This window comes from Pseudonaja textilis, chromosome 6 (genome assembly GCF_049901715.1).
Source record: "Pseudonaja textilis isolate UNSWEBS1 chromosome 6, rPseTex1.2, whole genome shotgun sequence".
NCBI lineage: Eukaryota > Metazoa > Chordata > Lepidosauria > Squamata > Elapidae > Pseudonaja > Pseudonaja textilis.
In genome coordinates this window covers 44,344,945-44,368,136 of record NC_141995.1, presented here as the reverse complement: position 1 = coordinate 44,368,136, position 23,192 = coordinate 44,344,945, and the positions used below count along the sequence as shown (strand labels likewise).

The 23,192-nt window shown below is 37.1% G+C and overlaps 1 protein-coding gene across 4 annotated transcripts in view; it reads left to right on the top strand.

Moving 5' to 3' along the window:
- The window catches only part of PALLD (palladin, cytoskeletal associated protein), a 185,481-nt gene that overhangs the window by 111,562 nt on the left and 50,727 nt on the right, over positions 1–23,192 (top strand). Inside the window, exon 1 of one of the 4 annotated variants that reach the window (XM_087936442.1) lies at positions 7,487–7,670. The exons of the other annotated variants lie outside the window; for them this stretch is intronic. The gene's annotated coding sequence lies outside the window, so the exon portion shown is untranslated. Of the gene's footprint in view, positions 1–7,486; positions 7,671–23,192 lie in introns of those variants that run through there. 4 annotated transcript variants of the gene reach the window in all.

Genomic DNA, 23,192 nt, shown 5'->3' with positions numbered 1-23,192 from the left:
TTGGGCACCTCTTATTCTTTGAAAGTTGAAGGCATTTTCAATATATTTTCTGGATAGTAAGCCTAAGAGAGTTCAGAATATTTATTTTGAGCAAATGTGCTAGAGATCCTACCATAAACATGGGCACAGATATGGCTAAACTACAAAGAAATAAGGAAAACATGATCCCAACTTAGTATGTGTTTAATCTCTGCTCCCGTTTCTTATAGAGATACCTATTGCCCTGGTTTCTCAGCAAAAAGACAGGAATGTATAAAATAGAAACGTGTGGTTTATGCTCATTTGAGATTTTGCAGCAGAGCGAACACTTTTCCAAACAACTGAAAAATCCCTTTTGCCCTGCTGATTTCCAAAAGGAAAGGTACTCCATAAATGGGCATAACCAGTGTGTGATTGGTTTGTAAGCTACAAAGGAGGCTGAGTCAGAGTGATCTGCTTGAAGCCAGACTGAAAGGGGGATGGGGATGGAAAGGCTGTGTGGAGGGAGAGAAAGCAAGCGGCTTCATCAGAATGTTTGAACAAGACAAAGAACAGCTCCAGCAACCAAATAAGGAAGTTGGAACACTGGTATTTCAAAGTACAGGCAACTTGAGAATTTGAGGGAAGCTCTGGGAGAGATAAATAAATGTATTGGAAAGAGCAGGAAATGTTTCTATTCTTATCCTTATTAATAAACTCTGACAATCTTAAGAGGGTGTCACTTTTTATCAGATTAATTTAAAGATTTTGTATAAAACATCAACTGAGAATTTTTATTGAAGACTGATTGAATTGTGTTTCTCTTTAGACCTGCAGAATAATGGGCATTTACTTCCCTCAGTATAACTTACTTTCAAGTGTGAAGTGCTTGGAAAAGATGAATATTTTAAAAATCAGGAATTCCAACAATATTTTAAAAAATGAATTTTCAGATATTTGTGTGTGAGAGAGAGAAAGCTGAGGGAGCAATCCCATGGCTTTTGCTTGGTTTAATTGTCAGTGTAGACTGGGGGTGTCAAACTCAATTTCATTGAGGGCCACATCAGGGTTGTGTTTGACCTCGGGGGCTGGGGTAGATGTGTGGCCATAATGGTTGTGGCCACAGAGGGCATGGCCAGCTTGACATCACTTGTGTCAGGGGCACCTGTGCTGGCCAAGTGCTAAGGCAGGGCTTACCTCAGACCCTCCCCCTCTCTCATTATAATCTACCTTTCTTCCCTCCCTCCCTCTTCACTTTCCTTTCTTCTTCCTTCCCCTCTTTTCTTCTTTTTCCTTCCTTGCTCTCTTCCCATCTTTTTCTTTGTCCTTCCTCTTTCCCTTTCTCCTTTCCTGTCCCTTTTGGGATGCTCAAATGCAAAAGGGAAAAACATTTTTCCTTTTGTTTTGTTTTTAGTTTGTTTTGCTAGCCTCCCCCCCAGGCTCCATTTTCGCTGGCATAGGCACTGTGGGCTGGTCCTTCTCTGTTTGCAGGGTGGCCCTATGGGCCAGATATAAGCATCCTTCAGGCCAGATCCAAACCCCGGCCCCCGGGCTTTGAGTTTGACAGCCCTGGTATAGCCTATTATGCTCTATACAGTAATGTTTTGGGGAAAGCTTTGGATTGTCCTGTAGATACTGTACCCATGAGATCTGCATTTAGAGTATATCAGAAGATGGAAATCATATATTGAATATGTTAGAACCCCATGGAATTTGCTTGTTTATTTCTATATGAAGAAATAATTGGTGGTTTTTTATTTCTGAAAATACAAAAGGTGTCTGAATATAAGATTTATCTCCTGTCTGGCAGGGAACAAAAATAGATGACTGCTTAATTTCTGTAGAGCTGAAAATTATTTTAGGTGGCATACTATTGAATTTAAAAAACTTTATCTTTAAGTTTGATATATTAAGCATATGTATTCCATTGCTGGGATATTAATATGTTCAAGGGAAATTATTTAAATGAATGTGCAAAAAGACTGGTTTAAGGGGAAATGTTTTCTTTTTTTATATATAATATATTTTTATTAAATTTCTTTTGTTACATCGTAAAACATCATGGTATCAACAGCATTCTTGGCATCTATACAGGTTTTTAGTTTAAATATCATAATACATTATATTACATTTGTCTACTACTAAATAATAGCTTTAACTATAATTACTATTCTTATATCTTTATATAATTTGACAAAATTTTGTTTTACTTTCTTAAGGGTTGTTTCAATTAAAATGTTTGTCTCACTTCTTAGTTCTGTTTGTTAGCCATTTATACCAATTATTCCAAATTGAAAAGAATTCAGAGTTGTCTTTTTCTTTCAATTTCATTGTTAACATATTCATCTCAGCACTTTCTGTTACTTTGTGTATTATTAGTTCTTCATTGGGGTATTTGGTGTTTTCCATACCTGCACAAAGGCTATTCTGGCGGCTGTTGTAATATGTAACAATAAGTATTTTACTTCTTTCGGTAATCTTTCTTTGATGATTTCCAAAAGAAAGGTTTCCGGTCTGAGCTCAATCTGATACCCAGTGATCTCTTGTAACCAATTTTTAATTTGAATCCAGTAAGTCCTGGCATCGGGGCATAACCACCACATGTGATAAAATGTACTGTCAACTTTTTTACATTTCCAACATTTGGGACTCATGCTGGGATAGATTTTTGCCAATCACATTAAAGCTAAATACCATCTATAAAATACATATTTTCTTTGTATGCTGCAGATGCTATTAACTTATAATTTATGTTCCATATTTTCTCATTAAGGGAAAATGTTTTCATGCCAGGGAGGACCATGATGTTAGATCCCTACATATGACTGAAATAATCATACACTTTTTCAAATTTATTTAATTCTTTTAACTTGATTATTTTTCTTTTCCTTACTTTTTGTCAGTTTCTTGGACAAGAGTCTATCAGTTGTGTCTTATAATACACCCTGGGCACTGATTATATTAAACTATGAATAACACTAGCCTTTCTCAACTTGATGTCCTTTAGATCTGTGTGGGAGCAACACAAAGATTATACTAGCTTTCTACTTGCAGGATGGCTGATAGAAGAATTTCTACAAGCGCTGAAAAAAATGTGCATGCCCTGTAGTAAGTTTTTTTTTTTTAAATTATCACCAAACTGTTCTGGTCTTCTTTACTTCTTTTAGTGCAAATCAGAACAGTGAGATAAAGATATGCCATTAATTGTCAAAGTTCTATTGGGATACTTCTGAATTAATTATGTATCTACCTATATAACTTAAACTTAAGTGAAGCCTAGCACTGATTATTTGAATCCTGTTTAAGTAATATATATTGTGTTTCCCTGAAAATATGACCTACCCCAAAAACAAGCTCTAGACTGTTTTTCATGCCTGTGCCTAATATAAAACCTACCCCCAAAATAAGCTCTAGTTAAGCCCTACCCAATGTCTGGTTGTATGAAGTGGGATGAGATGCATGCATAAAAATTAAGCTAGGCAGATGTTGGGGGGTGAAGCTGTCCCACACCATACCCTCTTGTCTTAGAACTGCCGCAGCCAGGTCTCCCACACCTCGATACCTGTCGTACTGCTGCCCGACTTCTTCTGCGGCTAGACACCATGTGGCACATCACACCAGAGCTGCTGCTCATGGCAGGATGTCATGAGGCTCGTCATGCTGGTGCTGCCACTCGTTGCAAGATGCGACATTGCTTGTTGTGCCAGTGCCACCGCTCACGGCAGGATGCTGCATAGAATGTGCAATGCTCCACACAGCCTCCTGTTGTGAGTGGTGTCACTGGCGCGACAAGCCACGTGGCATCTGGCTGCTCATGGTATCTGGCCACTTGCAGGGTCTGGCCACTTGTGGCCACACAAGAAGTCAGGCAGTGGCACAACAGGTGTTAAGATATCCCCCCCAAATAAGACCTGGTGCTTATTTGGGGGCTCAAAAGAAAATAAGACCGGATCTTATTTTCGGGGAAACATTGTAGTTTCAATACTGCCTATTCTGAACGGAAGCAATTTAATTAGCATTTCCAGGCAAAGTAAATTGATTCAGACTGGCAGCCAGTTTGCTCCTGCAAAAATAAAATTAAAAAGCATTTGTGCAGAACCTCCTTTTAGCATTTTGACTGAATCAGTGTGGCTGCTCCTAAAGTGCTGCTTTGAATGGGTGCTTCAGTTAACAATTTGCTGAATTAAAGCATCCCTTTAAAGTTCAGCACAATTCTTGAAAATATTCTCTTTCTACAAGGAATCCAGAACGTATAGTTCTGCACGATCCTGGCTCAGATATTTTAATAATAATTGCTTTCCTGTAGTGTAATATGAATGAAGGAATAAAATACTGTTTCATAATGTAATGCTAGGAAATAATTCAGATATCATTCCTATGTTCTTATTTCCCCAAACAATGAGAGAACTATGAGAATAAAACTATGGGCATATAGCAAGCATTTCAGTTCAAGTTTTTGCTTCAATTTTTTAATGAAATTTTGAAGCTTGGCTCTAATGCAATGTTGTTCTAGTACCAGTAGTTTCAGGTCTCAAACCATGTGTTTGATGTATGTCTGTAGGCAGGAAGTATAAGTAGTCCTCAAGTTATGATCATAATGGAACCTGCCTATCACATTTGTCACTTGTGACCAACCTGATTTTATGACTTTTTTTGTGGCTCGCTGTAGGCACGGTTTTGCCCAAAACCAGAAGCTAATGTTAATTTTCAGAAAACCTTATTAAATGTAGTCACATGACCCCAAAATGCTGCAAATGGCCATAAAATGCAGCCAGGTTGACAAATGCCACCAGTGCAGTCACATCATACAGTGGGGAGCATCAGAATATCAAATGTGTGTTGTAAGTAACTCCCAAAGAAGTTCATCATAATAGTTGCTAAGCTATCAGTTGCGGACTACCTACATGGCTTGTTTACATTTTCATAAAGGAATTAGAAAATTAAATTGCTTTATTATTACATTAGATTTTTTTTATCCCAGCTTTATTATTTTATAAGTAGCTTGACTGATGAACATACATAATACTCCTTCCTCCTATTTGCCCTACACAAACAACCCTGTGAGGTAAGTTAAGCTGAAAGCAAGCAAGTCTAGAACTCACAGTCTCCTGATTTGTCAGCCAGCATTTATACCGCTACATCAAACTGGCTCTCCTTAAGTCAAGTTGTGAAACTTTCATTGACTTAAAGTGTTCACTAGGCTTTATGTGGCAGGTCTGAAGACATGTAGAAGTAAAAATTTATGTTTTTTGGTCTTGCTTATTGTTGGCTATGTCACTTTTATTATATGGTTGCTAGGTATGTACATTATGATGAAATGTTTATGTTTCAGTGAGTTGTTCAAACTTAGGTAATTTTATTATTTCACACCGTGGTAATATAAACCATGAGTTAATATGTGTGAGCATAGCTTGTGTGAAATATCAATTGTGTAGTTATTATATGCTCTTCATCGAATGATGCCATAAGGTTATGACATATAATATGTGCTATTATCACTAGAATATAGCTTAATAAGGCTTTTGCAGAATATGGACTCACCCTGTTTCTATCAATTTTTGGAAATTAAGTTGTGCAATCTAACTTTAAGCAAGTTAATTATGGTTTGGCTACAAGTCTTGCTACAGTATTTCCTGCAGCCTGGAGATGATTTTGTTCTTCTCTGAAAAGCTCTTAAAAGCCGCTAGAATTTAGAAGGCAGTTTATATTGAGTAAAGTTATTGGCTTATTTCACCATTTTCAGTATTCACTGACAGCAGCAATCTTTCCCAGATTTAAGAAAATTGTTGAATGAAAAGCATGTGTTCTACCACTGGCCTACATCCCTTTTGCAACTGCAATACTCTGAAAAATACAGTTGTGTTTCCTTTATATTGGAAGTATATTGAAAGTTGCAGGTTTTATGCATATTTAAAATTGTATTTTATTAAAATTATCACTGCTTTTGACTTGCATAGGTTAACAGTGATCTGTGTCTTATCTTTATTTATTTTTTATTCAAAAACACAGATTCACAAAGAAAGATTCACAAAGTAGCTCCAAGGGCCCTGGCATCAAATCAATCAGAATAGAGATTGGGGGTCTTCTAGTCCAACCCACTGCACAAGCGGGAGATCCTATACCATTTCAGACAAGTGGCTGTCCAGTCTCTTCTTAAAGATCTCTAGTGAAGCATGCACAATTCCTGAAAGCAAATTGTTCCACTGACTAATTGTTCTCATTGTTAGAAAGTTTCTCCTTAATTCCAGGTTGTTTCTCTCCTTGATTATTTTCCATCCATTGTTTCTTCTCTTGCCTTCTTCTCTTGCTTTCAAAAATAAGTTGACACCCTCTTCTTTGTGGCAGCCCATCAAACTCTGGAATCCATGTACAACATTTAAGGAAACTACTTTTTGTTACTGTCTCTAAATTATAGGGTGTTGTTCCTCTCCTCAAGCATTTGCAATGCTTTGAATTCCATATTTATGAAGAATTTGAACTGTTTCATTTGTATCATTATGAGTTAATCATGAAAAAGTGGGTTGAAAATGACATTATATATATTTTAATCTAATTTAAGTGGTTAGAATACAGATAAGTTAGAATACAGATAGAATTATGACTATAGAATTCAGTGACCATTGAAAATTAAGATGGTGAATGAAGGAAACTTATGACCAGTCATGCAAATTCCAACCATTGTAGCATCCCCCCGTCACATAAATTTGACCTTAGTGCTTGGTGCCCAGATCCCAATTACAACATCACATTGAGCCACAATCACATGATGATTATTTTGTGACTTCAGTATTGGTAGTCTTCCCCTAATAAACTAATTTTTGTTTGATGTAGTAATATGGTTTTTATATTTAATAACTTTCTGACTTGGCCTCATAAAGTAATTCTACTGACATTGATTTTGAATTATTTTGTATTCTGCTCTAGTTTACTTTGCTTTTCCTAAGACTATACTCAATAGAATTTAATGAGACTTCTGAGTTAATTTAGGTAAGATGCATTTTATTTTTTAACTATAGCACATTTTTTAAATCTCTTTATAATAGAGTGCAATATCTTTCTGAAATGTTTGTCCCTCAGGAAACTAAATTCACAAATGGATCATATTATATCTTGACCTCATAATTATTTATGCTACGTGCTGTGAAGATATCCAAGGCATTCTGGCAAATCCTTAATCTGTTGCCATTTTAAAACAAACACTAAATCTAGGGTTTAAATTAATTTTTCAAGGTTCATTTATTAGAGATCCCTCCATAACAACTTACTAAAATGAAAAATGTTACAGAAAAGAACACTCTGAAACAAGCTGCTAATGTAGACTCTTGAACACCTCGTGAAAATATATACACATTTAAATATATTGGAAGACAGTGAATAAAATAGGGTGTCCTTTTTTAAGAAAAGACGAACAGAAGAAATAAAACACCACAGCATATGCTTCCATCCCCACTTCAAATAGTTTGCTTTTAGCAACTGACTGCTTGAATTCCCAGGAACTTTTCAGGGACTTTTATTGTGAAATCATTAGAGCTTTAGTGGAGAACCACTGAGTCATGAAGTAGAGCTCGCTCTCTGAGTTATCTGTATATATTATTCAGTACCTGCACAGCTGCGCTTCAGTTCCGAAAGTGCTGGTTTTACAGCTGCGGCTATTCTGCTTACTTCTGCATGTAGAAAAGTTCTTCACCGGTGTGAACGAGATACAAAAAACGGTAAGGACAGGGTTATGGGCCTTATTTTCTACGTTCAAAGTATGCTTTTTGTATATATTAAGTAAATAAGCCTAAATGTGCGTGGAGGGTGGCAGATGAAACCAATTATGTACTCAAGGAAGCAGAAATTGTGTGATGTGGTCACACATGTAGCTAGTAACACGGTGCTTGTTACCCGATTCTTAATATTTCAGTAATTGGAGCTAGGCTTTCCAACTCATGTTATTTGCACTCTCTCGCCTCTTATTTTCTTTTTAAGTTCATTCAGGATGCCAGCGTGACAATAGCTGTTTTGGTCTGAGGTACATGTGTGATTTTTTTTTCCACATAAAATCTAGGATTTGGCAATTTAAAAAGAACTGTTCATTGTATTGTACTTAGAAGAAATAGCACGAGGGCTATTTTTCTTGTGTCGGAATACAAATACTTTGAGGTGCGGGAAGAAGATGTTTAGGGGAAATATATCTAGGTTTTTCTGAGGCGGAAAGAGAAAGAAAGACTTCCAAACAATTAGATATCTAACATATTTCTGCATTATTAGTTAACTTTTTCATCAGGGTTATTTCTTAAGATGCCAGGGCTCATTAACCAGGACATGAGAACTGTGAAATTCAGTTTGCAGAATGTTTTGGTGAAAATATTGTTTGTATACTCTTATATTATTGGTTTATTTTTGTCCAGCTCGGTGTTGGGAGAAATTTAGTGGTCTTCCTGTAAGTTTTGTGAATTACAGAGTATTTGTGCTCAGTTTTTCTGTCTGCCCATCTCACTAGCTGTAGCAGACAATTTTTTTAAAAAAATGCTAGAACTGGATACAAAGTATGAGAACATTTTCTCACAGCTAACACAGTTCATTAGAAAGAATGCTGGGAAAAGTAATGCTCATCTTTCGCCTCATTGTCTTTCTTTTTTCCTCCCACTTTTTCTTTTAAAGATGATGCATATACAAAGTTTACAAAAAAAATGCACGGGCTTTCACAGATATACGAATGCCTGTTTTTGAAGCATTTAAATACACATTAAATGAAGAAACACAAAAAGCCTTAGTCTAAAAATAGGAATGGGCGGGTTTTGTATTTTGGAAGGCATCTGGATGAAGAAAGAAACCACTTTCCTGAATACTTCGTGCTTTGTGTTACAAAGAAATTGCAGACTTAAAACACTTAAAAAACAACAGTGGGTTTTTTCCTCCACTACAAATATTAGAGGAGTGCATTTATCTATACATGGCTGCATGTTTTATGGATGTGGAGAGCGATTATGGTGCATGTCTCACTTGTGTTTGGTCTTTTCTGATGGTCTCTGAGAAGATGAAAGCAGCCTGTGAGTAACTATACAGATGCTAAGCGTGAGATAGCTGGGATGAGTAAGTGATAATGTCTGTAATGGGCAATTCATGAGGAAATGTTTATCTTTTGGCAGATCTGTTGACCTCAAGAATCTGACTAAAAGATTGGGCCTAAGATATTGTGTGAGTCATAGGCTTTTGCTTCAGAGCAACAAATGGCAAAAAATATGAACTAAAAAAAAGGCTTAAATGAAATATATTTTCATACCCCAGATTTTTCTCACAAGGATTGAATTAAGGTGAAAGATATAGCAGGTTTACATTGACCATTGACAGTGATTTTACTATGGGAAAGTTTGTTAGATAAAGATATAAACAATTATATCTAAAGTAAGTTGTGCAAGATTTGGATTCATTGGAGTTGGTACTACTTAGCCATGATTCGTTTACTTTACTTTTAGCAGATCTAAAACACAGCTGTCTCTATGATAGATAGTTATTCAGAAGTATAGGAGATATTAGTGACCAGTACTCATATAGTAGCCATTATCAGATGTGTTAAGAATAATAAAAATGCATCTGTTGTATGCTGTAAAACCATGGTAAAAAAAAAAAAAGACCAGTCCTTGCCATTATGATGTTCACAAGGTCTCGCTGCTCTTATTTTCACTTGCTTATTAACCCCAGATCAAGATATCCACAAAGAGAGAAAGAACCTCAGTTCAGCTAAAACGTATCAAGAAGCAAACTGAGATAGAACTGTAAGCATAGCTGTGGTCTTATTTATTTTTCAAATTTATATAGCCCCACCCATCTAACAAAACAAGTGATGCTGGGTAGCAAACAACAGTTAAAATATAGCTCATAAATAACAATTATAATTTAAAACATTAAAAACTATAAAATGCAAGGAAAAAATGGGCAAAGGGATGTTAATACTGGAAATTTATTAATTTATTTTGCCAATCCCCAGGGTCTCTAGACTTGATGGCATAACCACCAGGTCTTGAGAAATCTTCAGACAGTCAAGATTTTCACTTAGTGATTGCTTTATTTAACAACCAACTTGCTGGTCCAAGTTGCAGTTGCTAAACAAGAACTACTTGTATGCTTTTTCTGTTGGAGTTTTAATTGTTGGGTGGTGATCTGACATTTTTATTACATTGTGTACTGCCATAGGCTTCTCTGGAGAGAAGAGTAATATGTAGATAGTGGTCTATATGCACTAACTTAAAATGTTTAGTAAATGCATTACTCTGTTGAATAGATACATTATGAGTTGAATATAATGAATAGTTGCTGCACTATATTAGTAGAAAATATGAATATGAGCGTAGTATCATGAAATTGAATAAGATGTCTGAATTATGGAACGTAACCCCATAGATAATTTTTAAAAAAATATTTGTTACATAGTGGAATATGTATTATTAAACACCAATCACAAATTATGGGGGTATAAATGAAGACTTAATAAAAAATATAAATCAAATTTGGGGCAAAATTATTAAGAAAAATGGAAATATGAATTCATTCTGGCCCAGATGTCCCTAGCTGCTCTAGACCTCTCCTCCTCATTTGACCACCTATCTCCTGCTGTGATACATGGGACAGTCAGGAAACAAGAAACAGCTATTTTCCAGAAGGTGAACTAAGTTGAGATGTGAGTGGGACCAAATAGCATATTGCCATGATATGCTATGATACTAAAGGTGTGGATACTATGTGCCAAATTAGTTTTTTGTTTTTAAAAAATATTTTTAAAAGATCAAACATGTTAGTGAGCCCGATCATCAATCTAAGATAAGATAAATGTAAGTTTTTAAATATTGGTATAGTCCTGGTAAATTCCCTAAGATTTGTCAACAAGTCAACATTCACAGGATTGGACCATATATACTTATGTGATCTATCCAGAAGGTGGTATTCAGCAGGTTCTGACCAGTTCTGGAGAACCGGTAGCGGAAATTTTGAGTAGTTCGGAGAAGTGGCAAATACCATCTCTGACTGGAGATTTTACAGTATCCTTCCCTTGCCACGCCCACCAAGCCACGCCTACAGAACTGGTAGTAGAAAAATGTGAATCCCACCACTGGATCTATCTACCTATCATCACATGAAGTTGCTTTCACAAATATTGAAATCTGAAATCTATCCTCATTTTATCACATGACATAAAGAACCATCACTATTTATAAATGGAATGTTGCTATTTGTTGTATTATATATTTTGTTAGAAGTGCTGGCATTTCCTCAAATAGGACAAATTACCGTAGATATGTATAATCTTAAAACTGTAATAGGAAGGATTTTGCACAGGTCAGGTGGAAGATGAGAGGGGCTATCCATCCAGGACAGTCACAGTTTTTCGGAGATAGTGATCAATTACAAGGTTGATCAGGCAAAGCAACTGAGTAAAGTTCAAAGGAGTTGTCTTAGGAACTATTAGGAATGGGTTAAAAAATAAACTTGCCAATATCATATTGCAATTATAAGCAACAGTGTACCAACTCTTCTATTAAGAAAATACTGTATTTTGAGATTTCCTAGTTAACAAAAAATGTCTAGATACATAAATTATACAAGCTATAACAAATTCTTTTCTCAGTCATAACACTTGAATCAAGGATCATTTATTTTAATGTTTCTCAAACTTGGCAACTTTTTAAGATGTGTGACTTCAACTCCTACATGTGTTGAAATTGCTAGATCTGAGAAACATCGATTTAATTAAAGCCTCATAGTGGCAGGTTCAGAACTGTCAAAAAGTGTTTTATGGTACAATTAACCAATGACATTTATTACAACAAGATACTTCAATTTGTATGTGTGCAGCCATATATGTGGCTAAAAGAATAGCAGATGCTTGTAGTGGCAAGATAATACAAGAGTGTCTCAGCCTCTCAAATGCATGTCTCTAAGTCTCATTACCAAAGAATAAGGTTTTTATCTTTGTATACTAAATAATATTGCATAAAATGAAGCTAAATGTTTACAAAGCAGGATATATAATCCTTATCCAAAGGGTATGATTTCTTCTCCATGAAATTTTATAGGTCTGTTGGGAATGGGATGCATTAAAGACAGCTAACAATTTCAGAAGGTCCTACAACATTCTCAGGATTCATTGGGGCAAATAAGTTAAACAGATACAATTTTTGTATCTGTTGAGGATAGATACATTTTAAGACTTCTGCTTTTCTGCTGTTGTATGTTTTAAAGAAAGCTATCTGAGTGCATGCACTCTGTGTATGTGTATCCTTTGTTCAGTCATACACTAAATGGAGCTTACTGTGAAGCCATCAAATTCTTGGAATACTATTTACTAGACTGAGTAGTAACAGTTCCAAACTGCAGGTTATGCGGCTATTGCTTTGGAGTTCCTCTATTTAATGTTGGCTTTAAAATTTGATTGTTAAATAATTATTTAAATGTACTTTGTATTAAGTTTATTATTTTTATTTTTATAAAAATATAAAAATAAAATAACATTGAAAATATTAAAATATTTTAATATTAAAATGTTTTTAATATTAAAAACAGTAAACTTATCCACTGAGGATGATCTTCTTTAGTGGCTTCATTGCTTATCAGTCAGGAAAATCTTTTGAAAGTAATATAGTATGTGCAGAAAAGCTACTCAGCCAGGCTGCAAAACTTGAGAAATGAGGATGCATGTTTATGTGTGTGAGTGTGTTTATATATGTAACATACACTCTGTCTTGCATGCAGCAATATGTATTTGTTTTATATAGATCTGTGCCCCCTTTTTTAGGGTGTGTTGAAAATCTTGTAGCCTGACAGGCTATTAAGGAAACATCTGATCAGAGAATGAGTCTGACATGGCTTCCAAATAGGAAATACAAACCATTTATTGAGGAAACCAATTAATTATAGGAAATAACTATAGTGTAAGTATTTTCCCTTCTTTTCAGAAGTATATGAAAAGATTTGTTCCAGGAAGTCTCACCAACTTGGAAAACTTTCAAGATTATTGTTTGGGTTATTGGCATTTCAGTCTTAAATGCATTTTCTTGGAAATAAATTAGGTTCATGTGATTTTAATTTAAGGTTTGATACAATTGTATCAAATTGTAAGGCCCTCTCAAAGTCACTTATATAATTCATCAGTATTCCAGTCTCTTGGCTTTAAAGATTGTTTAGCTAGGCTTTGCCCAATACTGAGCATATTTATTTAAAAGTAAACTATTAATATTTAATTATGCATAGTATTTAATCTCTGTTTGTTAAAGAAGTTCAAGCTTCAGTTTTTCTTTTAAAAAAGTTGCATATTCTTATACAATGAGCCGATACCTTTTTGACTCAGGGAGTTGTATATGTGTTTAAAGATTATTGCTATGCTGTGAGTTATCAAAATAAGTTCTTATATGGCCCATCAATTTTAATGATAGGGAAACATTGATGTGATCTGAATATAACTTTGAATGGATTATGTTTTATCTGCTTTCTAAAAACCATTTTTGTTTTAAAATGAACATTTGAAAATTTGAAAAATGATCAAAAATCCCTGATCTCATCAACAATGAACAATACCAATTCAGTTGGGTTAGAACAAAAATAATTTGGCTGTGCCAACACTCACAACATATGAATTTATTGAACCTGGTATTCTACAAAAGGATCAATTAACAAGCATATTGATTTAGATCCAGCATATGAACACATAAGAAACTGGATGATTAGAAACTAATCAACAATGGAACCAACCAGCTCCTCAGCAGTTAATTATAACACAAAACAAATGGCCCCCAAAGCTAACTGAAAAACTGAAGAAACTTCTTGGATGACAAGCAAAATATTTTCAAAGAAAACACCAAGAAAGTCCAGTTGCTTTTGGGAAAAAGCACTATTGGATCAACCATGACTTGGATGATTGAGAATCTCTGTAGACACTCATTACCTTTTATCTCCAAGTTTTTCTAATTTCAGACTTGAGTTATGTGTTTTAAAGATGGCTTTATTATGATTTGTAGTTTTTCTGAAAGTAATCCTGAATTTTCACATGCTTGGCTGTTTCTGGAAAGGAGACCTTTAGAGGCATGCAAACAAATTCTTCTGAAATTAAAGGGTGACTGATGTTTGAAATTTCTTGAATATTTTTGAAAGGCAAAAAATGATTAATTATTCTATTGCTATGACATAATACCAAAGATAAAATTGAGTTACGTGCATATAGACATTTCATATTTAAAGCTCATACATTTAAAATAAAATTGCCAAATAACTATAGCACCAAGACCTTCATATATAAATGCATATAGCAACAGTAAATATAATCTTTAAATAAATTCATCTTACATTACTTCATTCCTTAACTATTGTAGTTTTGGCATTGGAGATAAAAACTTGGGAAATAAAAAGTTGACATTTTGCTGGATTATTTTATAATCTAAACCTGAAACAAACAGCAGATTATTTTACTACAGGAATCCAAGAAGCTCAGTCATCAACAGATAAACGGATTTAGTCTTCAATCTGAGACTCGCCACAGAGATGTATGAGATTTAGCATCCACCAGTACCTTCTATCCAAATATACGGAAAGCTTTCATTGAAAGCAGATCTTAATAAAAGATTCATGGATGGATCTGTCAGAGCCTTTAAATATGTTAATAGTTTTATACAACTTAACCAGGGGTGCAATTCAACTTTGTATAACAACCGGTTCGGTGAGCGCGCAGAGCATTTGCTACTGACTTTTTCCAGCAATCCCTGTGTTAAATACTTGATGCGCAGCAATCCGCTGTGCCGTGTGAATCAGCTGAATTTGAAAAACAGGATATATAAAGCACAGCCTAGAGCCCAGGTGGGCCCAATAGATGATCATTGGAGCAAACCCAACCGGTTCGCTTCCAGTTGATCTTCAGAGCTAACGGTTCACCTGAATCAGGCTAAACGGGCAGAATTCCATCGCTAAACTTAACCGTGTTGAAAATTATATCCCAATCTTGAAAGAAATCACAAATAAACAGCCCTTTGAATTAATTTTGCAGCTTGGAATGTACACTTGCTCCATGAAAGGGAATGTTGTTCAGAACATTATAAGCAATCCCAGACCTAGCCATCATCTTTAAGTTCTTTTAAGCATTGTTTAGCTAAGCACAAACAAGGTATTCATATTTGAAAGAAACAAATTGCCTTGAAAGGAGAGAAGATCCAATTTCATTCTCAGCAAAGCAGTGAGAATACATGATGGAAGAGTGAAGAGATTTATTCAGAATCTTTTCCAATTTATCACTCTTCATTTTTCTACACAAAAAAGACATTTTAAAAAGCTTACAGTAAGGTGAAGAGAACAGGAGCCTTGGATGATTTGTTTCCGATTTGTTATAATTATTTTGATGGTACTTACCTGGACTGATGCTAACCATCTCAGTTATTCTCCACTTTTTTTGGAGGAGGATATTATCTTCCATTTTTTGAGAGGCTGTTGCTGGCCATGCTGGTTGTGTTTATCCATGGTTGTGTTTTTGATGTCAACAGACCTGTGCTGGTGGGAGGTGTGGGTCAGAAAATGAGCCAGAGGACAGGTAGGAGGACAAGCTGCAGCGGATGCCTATGGATCCGGAACATCTTTGATGCTGGAGTCTCCATCCCTTTGAATAATAATGAGCTTTTCAGCTGATGCTAGGAACTTCAAAGAGCCACATTCTGGCAGATTTGTATTGGGGAGGGATAGCAGTAGAGTGGCAGAATACTGTGGACTCTCTCCCCTAAAGAATCCATTCACATTCTAGTGTCAGAGGGGGAGAAGATGACCACTTCATCTTAATTCTGTCTGGCTTGACTGTGAACTGTGAGAGCCAGTGGGGTGATTAGTAAGTTGGGTGCATGGAAGGGAATTCCTAACAATGGTATGGTAGTTTAATTAAATAATGAATTATAGAATGTGACTATTTCTTGTATTTACTACCGTAGTCTTCAGTTCTGTTGCAAAATGCTAAAGAACTCAAGCACTTTCTTTCATTATTACAGTAAGAACTGCAGTAATTTGGATAATTCTATTTATAAGCCAAATTACTGGTATTTTCTAAAGCGCTGTTATTTATTGAAACATCAGCCATATAAGATGATCCTGTCAAGTGTGGGAATCAGAAACCCAGACAGTTCAAAGGAATATAAGGATTTATTGCAAGCTTAAGCTCTCTACTAGAATCTGAACTACTAATGGTCAAAGCACATTGGCATTAGATAAGAGTCAGTGGAATTCAAGGTGGGCTGGATTTAGATCTTTTGTGAGGGCAAAGGGATTGGATGATGCGCTTGATTCCTTCCTCCGATTTAGCCTGGTCATCTTATTCAGATCCTCTCTGAGACTTACATGGACACACTGAAGCAAATAGTTAAGCTGGAGAGAGGTTTCCTATTAAGGAAGAGTGATGTAATGCCAATGGAATACAGCCAGTTTCACTCTACTAATTTTATTTATATTAGCTGCATACCAGAGAAAAGTTATCCCCAACATAAGTTCTTTTCATTAATTTTGTCAGGGTACTTCCAGTAATTCCAGGAGAATTTATTTATTTATAACTAAAATAATTATTAAAATATATTTTTATATTTTCTAATCAAATAGTTTTAGAAGAATGTTTTAAGGGAAATGTTTTGATATTAATATATAGCTTGAATCGTCTAAAAAGCAATTGTCTTGATTACAACTTCTATGACTTCAGTTATTTTTATACAGTTTCTTTCTGTTGGGTGTATGCTTAAACTGTTAGCATTGCTTGTTAAAAGGCTTATGTGTGCGTGTATGTATGTGTACCTACCTACCTACCTAACTACCTCACTTGAAACTATTTTAAGGGAAAATCAAAACTATACACATTTCAGTGAATCAAAGTTGGAATTAATAAAAGTTTATTATGTGTGTTAAGAGAACATTTGATGTTGCGATGAATCATTTAAGCCTTCAGGAGCTCATCTTCCATATCATGTTATTGTCTGTTCCTTATGTTGATTAAGGAGAACTGCAAATACTGAAATAATCTGCAAGACTGTATTTAGAATATTGAACTGTAGTTTGATGCACCCACTCCAGATTTTACACATGAAGCCCATGTTAGCTGTTTTCCTCACGAGACTAGGAAGCTTTTCATAATCTTTACCTTTTTAGAGAAAGATGAAAAGCATGTATACTAATGGTAGGTCATCTATAATTCTATGCTATGATTTAGGATTACTAATTTAGGATTCTGTATTATATTGATTTGGTATTATCTAACTCAAAAGGCCTAAATAGATGTGTGTGATACTGGACGGATACAAACATTTGCATCAAGGAGATGAGCTCTCCTACTGTCAATGTATTTTTTAAAAAAATGTGAGATGATACCCTAACCAGCCAGTCCCACCTGACCTAATCCCTGGGTCTTGCCATTCTTCTCCTCATCCACCCCACTCAAGCAGTGGCGGGCACTGCAGGACAACAGAGCCTCTCATATCTTTCCCAGAGTGATGAACTCCTGCTTCAGTCGGGGCATTCAAGCTGCTGGTGGCGGCAGCCACCTATGCGGCCATGATTCCCCCCCCTCCCCAACCAGCCAGCCAAACAGTAAGGTCGGCTGTGGAATCTGAATTGGACGGGCGCAGGAACCAGCGCCATTCGTGGCCCTGGAGTCCGTCCATTCTGTTAGGGACATGGAGGTGCAGGGGTTGGGTTTTGGATTTTGATTTACTGCAGGAAAACCCAGAACTCTCTGATTTGGGTTTTCCCAGATGTGGCAGGATGACTTTTCCAATAAAAATAAACTTTGAGAAAATGCCTGTCTCGGAATTGCTGATTGGGATCTGGTTTTGCTGGAACACCGACACCTGATGTGCTGCTCGCTTGCATCTGCCAGTCTTACTGTTTGAAGACTGAACAAAACCTTCAACTGAGCAAGGAAGCACAGTGGGGTCAGGCTCTTCATACCTGCATCCAGGCCGCTAGAGTTTGCTGCGCTGGGGCAGGAATGAGACCCTGACTCGTAGAGCCTGCTGCTGCTTGAGCTGGGACCACAAGAAGAACGGTGAGATTTTGCGCCAGCCAGCAGGTCAGGGGATGCTGGCTGGCTGGTTGGGGAGGAGGGAATCATAGCTCTTAGATGGCTGCCGCCACCAGCAACTTGAATGCCCTGATTGAAGCTGGAGTTCACTGCACTGGGGGAGAAATGAGAGGCGGCTGCTGTCCTGCAGAGCCTGCTGCCATTTGGGGAGGACAAGGAGAAAAATGGCAAGATGCGGAGAGTAGGTCAGGTGGGGCTGATTGGGGAGGAGGGAATCAGGGCTGCTCAGGTGGCTCTTGCTGCCAGCAGCTTGAGTGCCCCAGCTGAAGGATGGATCACTGCTCTCATACACACAACAGAGGTTGGAGAGCTCTCTTGTTCTGTTTCTCTCTCTCTCTCTCTCTGTCTCACTGCAGCGGCAGTTGAGGCTTTAGTGCCTGGGTGGCGGGGCGCTCAGGTAAGCCGGTGCAGGGAATGGGGGAAAGCTCTGCACCCTATGCCTTGCTTTGTCCTCCACCTCCCATGCTTTGCTTTGTGGATGCCACACAAGTGCGTTGCTCAGCCGCCTTCTCCTGGGTTATGGTGGCGAGCAAGGAGAAGAAGTGGCGAAAAATGAAGAGCAACAGTGGGCGGAGGGTTGAGGACGAAACAGGGCAGGGAGTGCGGAGCTGCCCCACCCACCCCGCCCTGGCTTACCTGAGGGCCCTTCAACCAGGCCACCCATGCCAACCCCTAACCCCACTCCAGGGAAGCTATATCCCTTCAGTAACCTGCTTTCCAGCTCCATTCTCTACCAGCATGCAGGACAACTGAAGTAGTCTGTGGGACTATGGTAAGAAAAATAGTTCAGACTTTCCAACTTCTCACACACACAAAAAAAATCGCACGAAGTTGGAAGGCCTTGAGTTTGATACCCCTGATTTAGAGGGAATCACTACATAGTACCCTGGAAAGAATACAGCGTGGAGCGGAGTCCTAATTCAGTTCTTGAAATGTGATATTTAGACCCAAGCCAGCCATAGCCGTTTGTGTTCAAGTTAGTACATTCAAGTGACTTCACCAATTGCCTCCCGATATGAAGCAAGCTCACCATCACAACTTCCCAGTAGGAGGAAATATGAAGAACTGCAGGACAAAGCAAATTCCATTGCAGTATCGCAATACGTTTGCACTTCACCACTGTTTGTGTAGATGGTGTTGGGAAAAAACAAAGCAGGACAGTTTCCTATGTGATAAATGCATTATAGTTTTGTTTTTTCACTGTGGATAGGCAAAAGCATATCTCCCGGGAATACAATAATGTCTGAGTCATATTTGCAAATATTTAATTACTATTTCACTCAGAAGGAGAACAGGTAAATGCCATTAGGAAACTAGGATGCATGAGTATTCCAGAATTTTTTTTAACCAAGATCTTAAAACTCTTGAGTGCTTGTTTTCCCCAACCCCTTGACTTACCTGCTTCTTTAAAGTGTTTCTGAGACAACTAAAAAGCAACGCTGCCTTCACAAAGAAAATAACTGTAATCTGTTTTAAAATAGCTTCACCCAGGCTGATGGATTGACTGTTACACAACTTTTTCACCACTGCATCCGATTGGAGGGAGGAGAGCACAAAACACTGCATTTCCCCCTAATAATTCCTTTGTATGTAATCTTTTTTGAAAATCCAAAGACATATTGGAAGCACTTACATGAGTTCTTTGTTAATTTTGGGATGACCCTTGGCTGATTTTTTTTCTCAACATTTGCTATTATGCTTCTTCTATTCAGTCATTGTAGATGTTACCGATAGGAATTTTTGTTATTATGATTAAAATTTATATATCTCCCTACTCCCAGTAATTCTGCTAATACTGCCTCTTCTTCTAGCTAGGAGGCAGTGCTTAAGATTTCTTCCTTCTTCTTGAAGGAAAGTCCACTGCCGATTCTTTAGCTCTGCTTTCTAAAAGCAGTAGTGGCTTTTCTATTTTGAGATCTAGATCAGGGGTCTCCAAAGCTGGCTGGGGAATTCTAGAAGTTGAAGTGCACCAGGCTTAAAGTTGCCAAGGTTGGAGACCCTTGATCTAGAACAGAGAAAATAATTAAGTTGCACTACAATTAGATGCTGCAAGCAAATGAGGAGTTCTCAGCCATAAGCATCATGTAATTTGATGAAGGCAAGGCCTTAACTAACAAACCAGTGGTGGGATTCTACTGGTTCGGACTGGTTGTATAGAACCGGTTGTTATGATTCTGTACAGTTCGAAGAACCAGCCAGTCATGCTACTGGTTGGCCCCTCTCCTCTCTGCCCGCCCCTCCCCATCCAGTCAGTCCTTATCGCACATGTGCGACATCGCGCACATGCCCAACATTGCTGACTACATTGTCCTCTGCCCAGTCAGTCCTTAAGGTATTTTTTCCTCTCCTGACGATCAGCTGTGCTAGGATCCCCCTCGCTGTCTTACTGCTTCACCCAGGAGGCTTCCCTGAGGTCCAGGAGGTAAAAAGGGTGCATGGGGGGGGGGGCGAGCTGGGCACAGCCCCCGTGTTCCGTTTTTGGGTTCCTGGGCCTCAGGAAAGCCTCCTGGGAGCAAAAATGTCCCCCAGGTGGCTTCCCTGGGGCACAGGACCCATAAAACGGAGCATGGGGGTGGTGCTGCAAAAAAGAAGAAGCTTGCATCTGCCATGTCCACCCAGTCATATGGCCATGCCCACCTAGCCACGCCCACAGAATCGGTAGTTGAAATATTTGCATCCCACCCCTGTAACAAACCTGTGGATCCCACAAGGAACAGAGATCTGGGGTGTTATAAAAGAACACACCTACCAGTTCCCACCCTCAGTTTGCAAACAGTTGCAATTGATAACAAATGGAAACTCTATTTTAACCATTTCTTTAGGAAACTAACCCAGTACAATTTAATATATCCAAGATAACAATTTAATAAGGGCATTTTCTATTGACACAGAAGCACTTGAAATCACTCTTGATTTTCCTCCCATCTAGAAAGTGAGCAACGGGCCAGATTTTATTTTTAAACCATACAGATTTTTAAACTTGATAATAATGTGGTTCCCTGACTCCTTAATGTAAACTGCTAGTTTTTTTAAATAAATGTAACTGCTAATGTTTTGAAGTACAGCGTAACTCTGAATCTATTTTCATATCAGATTCAAGAAGTCCAGCTGATAGCCAGAGATTACAGTACTATCAAGTTGTAGATAATTTCCCACATGTTTTGTTTGGAGCAGTTCACATTGGACACAGTCTATGATGTTGTGTACTGATGAAAAAAATTAGGTCAGCCAGGAGTCAAAATAACACTTTAACAATAAAATATACTAAATAAACTATTTTCCTTCTAGAAGAATCTCCAATCCAAAATTAACACTAGCAGATTTAATAATATTTTATTTCTGACACCAGCTTCCAAAGGACTAAATTTTAATGTGTGAGGTTTTGCCTGGATTGCATGTCTTATAGATGTAGTATAATCCTTTCCTTTACAAAAAAAACCCCCATCAATTTGAACTAAGAAATAAATAACCTACAGTTCTATTAAATTGCTTCAACATTTAGTTAAAATATAGTTTAGCACTTTGATTGTATTTCAGTGTGAGAACTAAGCGATAAAACTTCATAATACCTAATTGCATTAAACTATGTCCTGTGCATGGCAATTTTTGAAGGCACAGAAATGAGAGTTAATGTCCTATGTGTATAAAAATAGTGACTATCTTTGGACAGTGTGCTGACTCAGGGATCAGCATCCCTTCTGGCCACCTAGTGCTACGGTATGTAACACATTCAGTTGTTGATGGTTTAACCTCCTCCCCATTAAAAGCTGAAATCTTGCAAAAATTTGTGTGACTGCCAAACTGTTAGGAGATTTTGGCATTCTTATGAGAAATTTGGTAATTTGTATTATGCATTTTTATGTATCATGTTAAGTGGAAAACAAATAATGGACATTAACCTGATGTGATCCAGATATTAAGAATGTGGTGCGTAATCATTTAGACAGAGTATATGTTATTGTAACTCAAATACCATATATACAGTGTGTCATCTTTGAAAATAAATATTAACAACAAAAACAGGATAGTAATATCCTTGTGAATCTTTGTTTGGCCATCACTAATTACTATGTTGATAATTGTTAAATCTCCATTTGTGCAATAAGACCATAGGATTCTGAAAGAACTCTTTCTTCATCAACTTAATAGATTTATCATCATTTCTTTTAAAAGTACCCTGCTCTAGTAAACATCAGCTACTGGACTCTTGCTGCAGAGCAGAGTCTTAATTTTGTTTTTAATTCCTTATTAGAACATTCCACTGTTCCTTTTCCTCTCCAAGTAAGGCTGGGATATATTTGTGGCTATAATATTTACTCTGAAATGATCAAACAAACATAAACCTTCCCTGTTTTGGTCATTACACAGAAAGTGTGTCTGGGGAGTTGTATTCCAGCAAAGTTACAATAAAGACCCATAGATCACAATGTTTGCTAATAATAATAATAATAATAGTTGTTAATAACAACAGTTTCTTGTTCCCATTATTTTTTATTTTTTGGTTTATGGTTTCTTAGGGCTGTCACACTAACAAGAATTAGTCACATCAATCCAATCTCACATATTCTTCCTCTCTTCATCCCCATCATGGCCCATTTCATAGATTGGGTCCACATTAAATGACAAGCTATATTTTAGTGTGATGTTCCAGATAGGCTCTTAACAGACAGCCTGAAATAACAGTACCAAAGCCTGTCTCTCTAGCTTTTCCCATTGCTATTAATGATATTGTTTTTATCTCATTTCTTTTCTAAATATTTTTACAGAAACATGGATACATGGCATGCAGCAGAGCAAAATGTCAGAAGTCATCTTTATTTCTAAGAATGCTTTGCGGGGGCGGGGGGCACACAGATGGGATTAGTGACATTCTTAGAATGTAAAAATGGTGGCTAGCTGCATCCTAATGCTCTGTTTAGAAGTGTTCCTGCTAGCTAGAGTTTGTAGAAAGTTTGCCACCTTATCATCCATTATGCTTTCTGATAAACAATAATTTACACCTGCCTGACATTGACCATGCGAAGGCAGCTAAAATAATTTTAAAATTATTGATATGCCCATTGACTTATCAAAATCAAGAACCTCTGTGTCAACATCCAACTTGAGTACACTTTGCCCCATAAATTACACTTCATAGGTGCTCATGTTTTATATTCCTATCTCAATT